General features: G+C 36.0%; 1 long non-coding RNA gene across 3 annotated transcripts in view; it reads right to left on the bottom strand.

Moving 5' to 3' along the window:
* The window catches only part of LOC145678877 (uncharacterized), a 116919-nt gene that overhangs the window by 38634 nt on the left and 65846 nt on the right, over positions 1–12439 (bottom strand). For 2 of the 3 annotated variants that reach the window (XR_014130477.1, XR_014130479.1), the window contains 2 exons: positions 4874–5033; positions 2289–2505 (listed from right to left, as the gene is read on the bottom strand). This is a non-coding gene — a long non-coding RNA (uncharacterized LOC145678877). The remainder of the gene's footprint in view (positions 1–2288; positions 2506–4873; positions 5034–12439) is intronic. The other variant, XR_014130478.1, reaches the window with a different exon arrangement.

Below are 12439 nucleotides of genomic sequence, written 5' to 3'. Positions count from 1 at the left end.
TCTATGGGATCCATAATTAATACGGGTATGTAATTTTCCAACACACCTTCAAGCAACACCATAAAATTCTATGCTAAGACCTGCTTAGCTTAGCTACGAATATATACTTATATATATATACGAAGAGAAGATGGAGGGATGTTTAGCATTGGATGCTTTTAAAATAAAAACTGTAACACTTCAAAGTAGTGTTGATTGGTGTATTGTAATTCTCAATTTAGTGCCCACTGCTTCTCATTGGCTCGAAAACCACCATTGTATTTTTCGCAATTGAGGGTTTGAATAAAAGGTACGTGTCCACTGCACTAACTACTCATCATAAACATGTGCAGGTGTCAGAATTCAGGTGGCCCCGCGTAGCGTAGTCGCTAACGCCCTTGCCTTCATTTAGGTGAGAGCGGTCCCGGGTTCGATTCTAGGTGGGGGCACTTGGTCGAAAAACTGTAAAAAGCTTTTTCAGGTCATCCATTCTGGAAGAGGTTTTACTGGGTTTTCCTGATTCACACCAGGCAAATGCCGGAATAGTACCTAACTTATAGGTCCCAGGCCGTTTTCTTGCTTCCCTTTCCCCGGATAGTGTTCTCGCCGAGGGACGTCATCTCTCATTGTCCAAATGGCCATAGATGCTGAAAGCCCAGAAATCTAAATCCTAAATTTAAACGTAAGAATAAAGGGTCAAAATTTTAAAAGCTTGGTCGTTTAAGAAAAACAAGTGTTCAAGGTGCCTAATTTGATGTGTTGTACAGTACATACTCTTAGAATTTTTGTTGTGAAGGTTACGGATATCCCAATGTCAGAGGAGCGATAGCCCCCTTGTCCTGATTTAAAAGCCTATGGTGGCCATTTGTGGTCGAATTAGTGATCAAACAGCTCAACCGTGATGAATTATGTGTGTTGATTAATTTAAAATGTATTACCTCTATCCGTCTGGGAAGTGAACAGTTTCGTTCAAAAAAAATTAAGGTCATCCATCTGTGTTTAAAAATTCACATACTCTTATCCATAAAATGAAGTAAGTCAAACCAATGTTAATCTTATTCGCCAATGTTCGATAATGTCATTCACGTAAGATTGTGATTTTTATTGTTACATTAATAAACAAAGTTCCAAGCAAAGATACCTGGGTCCTGGGGTGTCCATGCAAACTTTGGTAGCACTACGCTCACACCGCCTGTACATCCAAGGTTTTCTCATTTGACGAAGGTTGCGAGAACCCCTAAGTCACATTTGGATGAGGCCCTTTTCCCATCAGGGATCGAATTCAGGTCATACTGTTGGAAGAAAGACTTCTTACCGACAATAGTGGGAATTAGCTTCCAAAATAGAGTGGCCAACTCCAAAAGTATTTGTGGGGCCGCGGTGGCTCAGTGGTACAGTGTTCACCTCTGGTGCCTGGAAACCTTGGTTCAATCGCAGCTCGCGCCAAATGAACTTTGTGGTGTACAAACATAGTGTGCGTGCGTTTTCTCGGGGTTCTCCCGTTTCCTCCTGATTTCTTCATTCTACTATTACATTCATTTCTCATCATCACCGTCTCCTTTAGCCTAACCGGCATAATCGTGGGACGTTAAACTTAAAGATTTCATTTCATTTTTTCCAAAAGTATTTGAGTGTAGCACCGTTATGCAACATCTAGATTGTGAAGGAAATCGAACTACTAACGACCGGGGTTCGAATTCGAACCACGACCATCATTCAAGATCAACTCTTACAGCATATACCATTCCCATCATGCTACGTAGCCTTCAAGGAAGCTATACTGAGAAAAACACTATGTGGCATACTTAAAAACGTAGGTTACATGTGTAAATCGTGTAATTTTTGAACTTAACGTACAGCGAACGTATAACTGAAAAAGTATATTTTATACGTTCTTTCCGTATAAGTGTTCCGAATAAATGTACTTTCCGTACCAACAAAAGAACTGTATATAGGTGATCAGGATCTCATATACAGATAGACGTATGTAACATACATATAAATATGTTATATACGGAAGACTGTTAGATGTCAGACATCCTGCAACGGCATGATGTAACATCTAAGGGCAGTGCGCATGTAGCATATGGATGACGTATGGTCCGTACTGATTTCTGTAGTAAACATAAGAATTCCGTATATTTTAACAATATACCGCTCGGATTTTTCTCAGTGTAGATTACGTAAACACGCCAACGACCCCGCACCAAAGAGTACTACTTTTTAGCATTTCCACATTAACAAATTAATCTTTGTCTCCCATATATAGCATTCTACCCACCACTACTCTGTTATTATTTCTGTCTTACCTGGATTATTAAATCCCTCCAAAAAATCAGTAGAATGAGCACCATTACCAGATTTGTGTTTCTGTGCCTGCTTAAAACTGCTGATATGATGTAATTCGTAGAATTCATTTCTCCAATATTGCTCTCCCCACACGTTCGGTATTCTTCGGCACCTGAGTATCAACTCCAGTCAATGCTTCAGTTCTGACAGTTTCTTTATGCAAGGAATCCATAGTTACTGCAATATAAATGGACACATGTTCTTAAAAAAATAATCAAGGAGTTAAAATAATATAAGGCAATTAGTACTTTAACCCCCGTAATATATATATATAATGAACCCATAAGTCTTAGAAGAACATTTGAACAAAACTGGGGTTGCGCACGAGACGAGACAGGTCAAAAATTTTGAGACGAGACAGAATTATTTCAATACGTACACTATACACTTTCTGAGGCGAGACATTCGTTTCACCTTCTTGAGATGAGTCAATCTCAACATTCGTCTCGTACGCAATCATAGAAAAACTACATATTATAACACAATAATAATAATTCTCATAGAAATATCAATTACACAAAATAATAATGTGTGAGGTGTGATCAAAATATACGGTGAATAATTTCATTTAACATAACACAGTAATAAACTTACATAGAACTTCATTTAATCTCCTTCAAAGCACTGTCCTTGACTAGCAATGTACTTATCCCATCTATGACTCACTTGAATCTATGACTGGAGGCATTTCTGGAAGTTCTTTTTTGGAATGGCGTTCACCTGCTCTGTCGTGGCTCACCTGCTCTTGAATGGTGTCAAATATTTTCCCTTTAAACATGGTTTTAATTTTGGGGAACAGCCAGAAGTCACATGATGCTATATATGGAGAGCACAGCGAATATGGACAGACAGGAATATTTTTTCGACCAAAAACTAGCGGATCAAAAATAAGGTGTGGCAAGGCGCATTTTCGTGGTTAAGAAGGAAGTCATTTGCCCATTTAGTTAAAATGTTTTTCACGTTCCTATAGCAGATGCTTAGTATTTCAGAAAGCTTTCGAATAGTGATTTTCCTGTTTGAACAAATCATTTTTGCCACTTTTGCACGTTTTCATCTGTTTTTGACGTCGAAGGACGTCTCGATCGTTCCTCGTTTTCAACCGACTCCTTGCCGCCTTTGAACCGTTCATATCACTTGTAAACAATGTTTTATGCCACCACTTCGTCGCCATACACTGATTTTGACATTTCGTGAGCTTCTTTGACATTTTTTTCCAGCTTAGAACAAAGCTTAATGTTGTCGCGTGACAGCCACTCTTAACACCCCCTCACTCTTCTGACTCTGGAAGCCAACTAACATGTCACAACTCGTTCAAACTAGACGCTGACTGTACCAAAGGTTTAGGCTACCGGGATTAATAGTTGAAATGAACACAACATCGACAGATGGCACTGTGCTACTATATTCACCGTTCTTTTTGATCACACTTTGCGCGTAACGTATTACGCACAGCATGTATTTCGTAACGCAGATTAAAATAAACTAAAGTACGAAAGATAGATGGAAATATATTGAATGAAACTTTTAACTACTTTTTTGTTAATGCGTATTTAGTTTATGCAGCAGATTTGCCTTTCTTCTTTTATTAATCCATTTACTTGTTTCATGCTCAAGCATTTCCACGCTTTACACCATTTTTACACTAAACTACATCAATTAACCCAAATTAGTAGACAATTTTTTTTATTGAATTCAGCATATTATACTGAGTATTGAGTGTTTAGGTTTCGAGCATAAGAAATGTTGATGGATTACATTACGGACAAATTTGAGCAAAATTTAAACTAAAAAAAAAAAAAAAAATTACACGATGTTAAAAAGATATATTACACATATATATACAGGGTGTTTCAAAACAACACCGACAACGTTTGTAAGGTAATTCCCGACACCAAGATAAGACAACCTGGGTGCAGAAATCCGTAATTTCAGAGTTATAGGCTGCCGAAAACAAAACAAAAAATGAACTTAAAAGGTCCATAGCTCCAAAACTATGGGACCGACCGTAGTCGGGTGAAGACCTCTCTTAGGAACTAGTACGTGCCCTATCCAAATATCTAAGTTTCAGATTCCTGTGGTATCTCCGCAAAATTTTTTATAGAGATGGTGAATACTTCAAATTATATTCCTGTAGCCAAACTCCCTCTATAAAAATTGTTGTGTGAATACCTTAGAATTCTGAAACATGCATTTTTGAATAACGCACATATTAGTTCTTCAGTGAAGTCTTGACCCGACTATGTTAGGTCCCATAGTTTTGGAGCTTGGAGCTAGTTTTGGAGGCTATGGACCTTTTAACTGTGTTTTTTCATATTTTCGATAGCCTATAACTCCGAAAGGAAGCATTTGTGTACTCAAGTTGGTCTATACTTTTTGTCTTATTTTGGTGTCAGCAATTGTCGGTATTGTTTTGAAACACTTTGTATAATCTATGAATTAAAATAACTTTGGACATTTTCCTCATCATATAATTACAGTATATATAACTTAATAACATTTGATAAATACTATTTTTTCTTTTCAAATATAGTAGGATTTATCATACTGGTACCAAACTCCTGCCTGTGCACCTGTGAGTCACAAATATCTATTTTGCTTTAATTATGCGATCTCCATATACATCTTTGCAGCATTCTTTCAATATTTTCCAACTTCTGTTTTATTTTCTTTCTTCATGGAAGTTATTTCACCGGCGGAAGAACCTCCTAACAAAGATAAGTGAATAAGTATACTCCATAAAAAATTCACATATTAAAAAGGTAAAATAAAAATGTAAACTAGATAATCAAACTTACATGAAAATTAAACTTAATGCTAATTTATTATTATTATTTTCTTACGGATTTTGAATTATAATAACTGACCTGTTCAAAACATTGTCGTGCATCTGAAGAAATGAAAGCAATTGAGATTAAACTCAAAATAGTTTCAAAAGAGTGCTTGTTATCTATTCTCTCTTCCCATCTGTGGTAGATTGAGTATCTACAGTCGAAGGGGTCCTTGATTTAATTAATGCCAGTATACGCTTGTGGTAAATAATATGGCGTGAATGGTTTTATCTTGAGGCTCTCATTTCACCCATTTTCTTTTTCAGCCAATTGATTAACCCGTGTCTATGTTATTCTGACTAATGTTCAGACTCATAACCAGAACATGAAATAATTTTTGTGGGTCTAACATGAATTCATTTTACATTCTTAAATTGCTTTATTTTTGTATTTATCTAAAGAAATAAAAAAAAAACTGAAGGTTTCGGAAGAGCTACAGTTAGGGCAGAAGGAATGAGCCCCAGGCCCGTAACGAGGAAGGGGTCGGGGAAGCTTGATCCTCTTTTCCACCACTTAAAGCCCTTTGAAAATTTCAGTTTTTGCTTAGATGTTCATAAAATAAGTTATAATAAATCTCATAAAATGTCTATTGCCCCAATCACTTTTTTGTTCCTGGAGGCATTAACGCTCAACTTAGAAAACTCAATAAATATAAAATCAATAAATATACAATTAAATGTTATTCATAAACGTTGCGAGACTGCGAGACTTAACCATGTCTCGTCTCGCATGGTTTAGTCTCGTCTCGCGTCTCGCATAAAATTTTCACTCTCGTCTCGTGTCTCGTCTCGCAAATGCGAGACGAGACGCGAGAGGAGACGAGATTTCTCGCGTCTCTCGTGCATCCCTAGTGATATGAACTGAAGTTACTCATCCCGCTCCGAAAATGTCTCGGCCGCAGCACCTGTCTTAGTGTTTTGACTACTGAACCTGCGTGATCCACTGGCCAAACATAGCCACTGACCTGCTGCTATCTTCATTCAAGCCAGCAACAAACGTTAGGAAAGGGAAATCACTTTAAAATAAATAAATAAATAAATAAGGGTACTATCTTTTTCATCAATACCCGACATAACATATAGATATAATGAAATATTATGACCATCTAAAATGTCGTTTCTGTGGATCTACCTACAGGGAAATAACCGTGAAATTATTATATTTTAATTATTTTGCTGGGTAGTAAATGTCACATCAAATCTAAATTTAACATTAATAAAATTATCTTCTTAGACATGTTTCTAAAGTGGAATAAAACTTCGTTAAAGTGGCATAGAACGTATAGAACAATAAAGAATATATATACACTCAATTTTCTCTCATACACAGGATGTCTCAAAAGTCCCCTAACATAGGATAACTCTGTTATTATCAGAGTTACAACAAAATATAACAGGGCAAACGTCTCCAAATATGATATTTTCAATCTAAAATGAAGGAATTTTTAAATTTGACAAGTCGTTTGGGTTGTACACTCTTTTCCCTTTAGATTGAAAACATCCTATTTGGAGACGGTTTATTGTCTTCCATTTTGTTGTAATTCTGATAATAACAGAGTTACCCTATTTCAGGGGACTTTTGAGACACCCTGTATATAAATCTTATAATGTGACGAAATGTAACAGTTAAACCAAGAATCTTCACTCTGGCGTTAAGAAATCGTAACCCATTATTTTTTCATACAAATAATCATGAGCAGGTCCGAGATTCATCTTCGCTCTTTTATCATTACTTTCATAAATGTTTACGTTAAAATTACTATAATACAAAACAATTATTTATAACAAATCAGTGAAGTAGGTGACTGAAACCTAGGTCTGCACCTAAAGATATGAAATCTCAATTCAGGTAAAGAAGGAAAGAAGATAATAATATATACGGTGGAAAGAAAAAGGGTACTATTTTAGTTCTCTTGTCTCACACGAATGGCGCTCGTGTTGTTTGAGTGCTGTGAACCCGAAGAAACGAAAAGAAAAAGCTGGCCGAGATCAAAAATAGTTCTATATTACTGATTAATGTTTAATACTACCTTAACACCTGCGAAATTATTTGTCATAAAAAGAAAAGAAACAAACTGCTGCTGGTGCGGAAAAGAAATAGGCAATATTAATCATTTAATTTTTCAACGTGAACTAATACATCGAAAAAGAAATATGTTTAATGAATTACCGCTTAAGTTCTTCTATACGTTCCCTATCAACATAAATATGATACTACATACGAAAAATTGGAATCTAATCAAGAGTATAATAAAAATTCATGCAAGAAAATCACTTAAATTTGTATATAAAAAAGGAACTCGCCGGGATCACAAAGTTACCATATCAATCTAGTTTATAAACAAATTTACTAGAAATATCCATCAGATCTACATAAATAGGAGAATCTCGGTGACCCTAAACTACAATAGTTAAAGTAAAACGACATATTTACGACAATAATTCATATTTTATTTATTACAGAACTAGAAAGCAGGCATCTGGAGCTTAACGTTCGTGCCAATGAAGAAGGCGTCCAATGAGAGGCCGAAATGAAATGAAACGAAAAGCAACACTAACGTTGCTTGGTGAGACAGAGAACTAAAATACTACAAAAAATAATAATAATAGTAATAATCGCATCTTTCATTCACTATTATATTCTTGATTGTAATTTTTATTAAATATTTGTTATTTTCTCTGAAATTATGCTCTATGGAACTCGTGTTTTTCTTTGGTCATTGTGTTAATGTTTGCTTTTATATGTGTTATCATCATCATCATCATCATAGGAATACTGTCATTATTGGCAGGTCATTTGCTACAATTGAGAAGCTTCCACGGTCTTCAGCTAATCTCTTCACCTTCACGTATGATTTTTCTGTTTTGATATCGTCCATTAATTGTAGTCTCCTTCGCCCTCTCCCTCTCTTTCCTGCCTCTATACCCTCTAGCATAATACAGTCCTGAATAAAACATTTCCTTCTCATCCAACGTCCCAACCAGTTTTTCATCCCCTTTTCAATAGCATCTAAAATTGTTCTTTATTTTTCCACCATTTCTAGCATCTCTCATTCGTTTTCTGTTCTGTTTTCTGTTCTAATTCTTTCAATTCTTCTCCACACCCACATTTCCACAGCTTCCAGTCTTTTTTTTTTTTTAATCGCTTTTGTGTAATGTCCATGTTTCTGCCCCATACAGTACAACACTCCACACGAAGCATTTTATGAGTCTTTTTCTCAATTCTTTATTGAAAGACCCACAAAATACATTTTTCTTTCTCCTAAAGGCTTCTTTCGCCATTCCTATCCATATTTTATTTCACGTTCACACTTCATATCATCACTAATAATACTACCCAGGACATTACACAAAAACTATATTCACTCTCTGACTTCTATATTTGACACTGACCATTTCGTTTCAATCACTATGACTTTTGTTTTTCTAATATACCTCCTATCAACATATAGTAGGCTCTTTTTCGCCTCTCTTGCAAACAAATATCAAATAATGTAGGCGAGAAACGACATTCCTGTTGAACTTCACCTCCAGTTACACTCTCTTCTGTTATTTTTCCCCCCTATTTTAACATTTGCTTATTGGTTCATATATAAGTTTCTTAGGAGTCTTCGATCTTTCCATTCTAACTCAACCTTCTTTGGAATTTCCAACAATGATTCCCAGTTCACGCGGTCTAAAGCCTTTTCTACATCAATATGTTTATGTTAAATATACATTAATTTTGTAATCCATTTAATTCGAAAAAAAGTATTTCGTTTCTGAGCCTTGTCCAAAAAAAAAAAAAAAATGTTCATTGTATAGTATAATATGTATATGAATTTGTATGACTCATCAATCCAACGACAGATTAAGAGCGGATGTTGGAATCCAAGCCAGACAAAAAGAGTTCATATATGTATAGGGACAATTACTATGCGTCACCTCACAAATCTTAAGAGAAATTGCTCATTTTAGTTCGCACATGGGTTTTTACTGTAATTTAAAGAAGGGAACGGGATTGAGTACGTATTATACATAGGTTCATACTCAGAGAGAATACGTAGCTTATGTGTTCATCACCTACCTACTCGAACCTGTATAAATGCATTAGTTCATACATACATACATACATACATACATGGAGACTACGACCCTTGGCAAATGCTCCTGTGGGTATGGGATGTGTAGAAATGGGTGGGATAAAAGGATATACAAGTTGATGAGCAGCTCATGTGTGTAGAGAGAAAATGAGAGATTAGGTGCGGCCATGTTCTCTCTCTCTCTCTCTCTCTCTCTCTATATATATATATATATATATATATATATATATATATATATATATATATATAAACTGACCCCTGAGGCTAGTATTTTTGTTGTTTCATTTGTTTTTTAAAGTTGTTTTTCCCTCCTGGATTGTTTATTTTTCTGTATTTGTGAGTGTTGGGTCTGTGTGAGTGTGTGTGTTGCAAATTCTCATCTGGATTGTATGTTCAGTGGTGAACGCGCGCAATTCCCTGTGGAATGACCCATACATTGCTAGGATATGTAGCATGGAAACGCACGCAACGGAATGAACACAAGGCTTTTTGCAATCGTGTGCTTTTACTTGTTTTTGTTTGATGGGATGGCCGCGGGAGCTTACTGTGTTGGATTGGATACTATTATTTGTATTTCTATTACTACTACTGTTGCTAGTATTGGTACGTTTGTCATTACAGAAACGCTATTTAGAGCGAACAGATAGGTAGTTTCATCTTCTGCCCTTGTAGTTAAAAATGGTTCTATGTCTGCCAAATGAGAAGGGTGAGAATTGCGTTGTTTTAAAGGGTTGGATTAAACGAAGGGTGAAGGGTGGGTTGTCAAAGTGACCAAAGCCTTCTAACAGCACCTTATGTACTCATATATTTCGTTTCAGCATTATACACATGAGAATGGTATTCACAACGGCCGCGTATTCACACATACCGTTCTTAATGATATTCAGTACATAACCAGAGGGATATGTTTAGCATTCCCTTTTCCATACCATTTCATTTCACATAAGCAGATGACATGATGCATTTTATGTCGACACTAATCTCATTGTGGCTGACGCTAGTTCAAATTGCACTCAATTGATCGAACCAGTGCTCGCTATCTTCATGCGAGCTAGACCTAACACGATCTCATTAGATTGGCAACTCAGTAAGGGCTCGGGGAGCTCACTTCCCGCAATAGAGCTCGTTAGGGCTCTGGCTGGCTCTTACATTGCTATTGCTCGTGTTTAAACTTGCCCGGTAATTGGACACATTTTCACTCATTTTTAGCAAGGAATTTAGGCCTGCATACCGGTACCGAGTTTCATTTTCCTGATATGCGTGGCTTGTCAGATCTATCTACCCATATACAGAGTGTTTCAAAACAAAGCCGACAACGTTTGAAGGTCATTCCTGACACCAAGATGAGACAAAAAGTATAGACAAACCTGGCTTCACAAACGCTTCCTTTCAGAGTTATAGGCTGCCGAAAATATGTAAAATGAACCTTAAAAGTCCATAGCTGCAAAATTATGGAATCTACCGTAGCCGAGTCAAGACTTCACTTAATAACTAATATATGCACTAACATTTTTTGTAGAGGGAGTTTGGCTACGGGAATATAATTTGAAGTACTCATCAACTACAGTACCTCTATAAAAATTGTTGCGAAAGTACCGCAGAATTCTGAAACTTAGATATTTGGATAGGGCACATATAGACCTAAATAACTGATCGAAAATGACCGTATTAGTGTCGAATCCATAGTCTTCGGGGTCACTGAGATGAACAGTGACGCTTCTGATGCCGTTTAAATCCAAATTCAATTCTGAACCTTTGGAGAGGGGGAAATATATAAAAATGATCGAAAATGATGAATATCAGTGCCGAATCCATAGTTTTCGTGGTCGCTGAGATGAACAGTGACACGTCAGAGGACGTTTAAATTCAAATTCAACCCACAATAGCAATATTTAATTTATAAGACAAAAGTAATCGTTTATCATAACATATTACTAACGGAACATATTATTAATATTTATTTTAACCCAGCGAAGTAATTGACACTAGTATTCCATATTTGGAACAAATTTTGCGAAATACAAAAACTGAAGGACTCCCTCGTGGCTATGTGATTCTGCTGAGGGCTCGAATTCCGGTGGGAGCTCATGTTGTTGGAATCCCTCGTTAAGCTCTAAGTCCACGTCTCATATAGCCTCAGTGCTGAACCAACGATCTAAATCAACCAATCAACAAGAACTCGAACACATTTTATGTCAGAAAATAATTAACTAAAGAGTACATCCCCTTTTTCAATTAACAAAAAAGAAAGAAAAAGTGTTGTCGCATATATGTAATATTTTTTTTTTTTTTTGTTTCTCTTCATTTTATTATTTTTTTGGTCATGTGAACCAAACAACAAAACCGTGTATTCAGACATAAATAGGAAAATATTGAAGCAATTTGAGGGAGTTTAGATGAGAAGGCAGGCGAGTAAAGGGGGGAAATTATGTGGACGTGTCGGTTAGAAACGGAGTTAAAAACACGAAACTCAAATGAAAGGGAAAGATATGCAGGTCTGTATACTAACGTGCGCCAGGCAGGAGCACTTTTATTCACAGCAAGTTTGTAGTTATAAATACGGTTTACTCGACATCTGTAGAAACTCATTGCCTTTACATACTGTAGCTATATACACACTGAGAAAAATCTGTTATCCGGACAGCGGTATATTGTACAAATATACAGAATCAATATGTTTACTACGGAAATCTGTACGAAGTATACGTTATCCATATGCTACATGTAAGTACTGTCTTTTTTCCCGCTTAGATGTTAGATCACGCTGCTACAAGAAGTCTGACCTCTAACAGTCTTCCGTATATTACATATACGTCAGCTATATGTTATGTGCATCTGTCTGTAGGTGAAATCTTTACCCCTATATACAGTCCTTTCTTTCATACGGAAAATACGTTTACTAAGAACACTTATACGGAAAATACGTTTACTAAGAACACTTATACGGAAAATACATTTACTAAGAACACTTATACGGAAAATACATTTACTAAGAACACTTATACGGAAAATACATTTACTAAGAACACTTATACGGAAAATACGTTTACTAAGAACACTTATACGGAAAATACGTTTACTAAGAACACTTATACGGAAAATACGTTTACTAAGAACAACACTTATACGGAAAATACATTTACTAAGAACACTTATACGGAAAATATTAAAGAACACACGTTTTTATTTATACGTTCGTTGC

This window comes from Thermobia domestica, chromosome 2 (genome assembly GCF_964235325.1).
Source record: "Thermobia domestica chromosome 2, izTheDome1.hap1.1, whole genome shotgun sequence".
Taxonomy (NCBI): Eukaryota; Metazoa; Arthropoda; class Insecta; order Zygentoma; family Lepismatidae; genus Thermobia; species Thermobia domestica.
The sequence above is the reverse complement of the archived record's forward strand: the minus strand, read 5'-3'. Positions and strand labels throughout refer to the sequence as shown.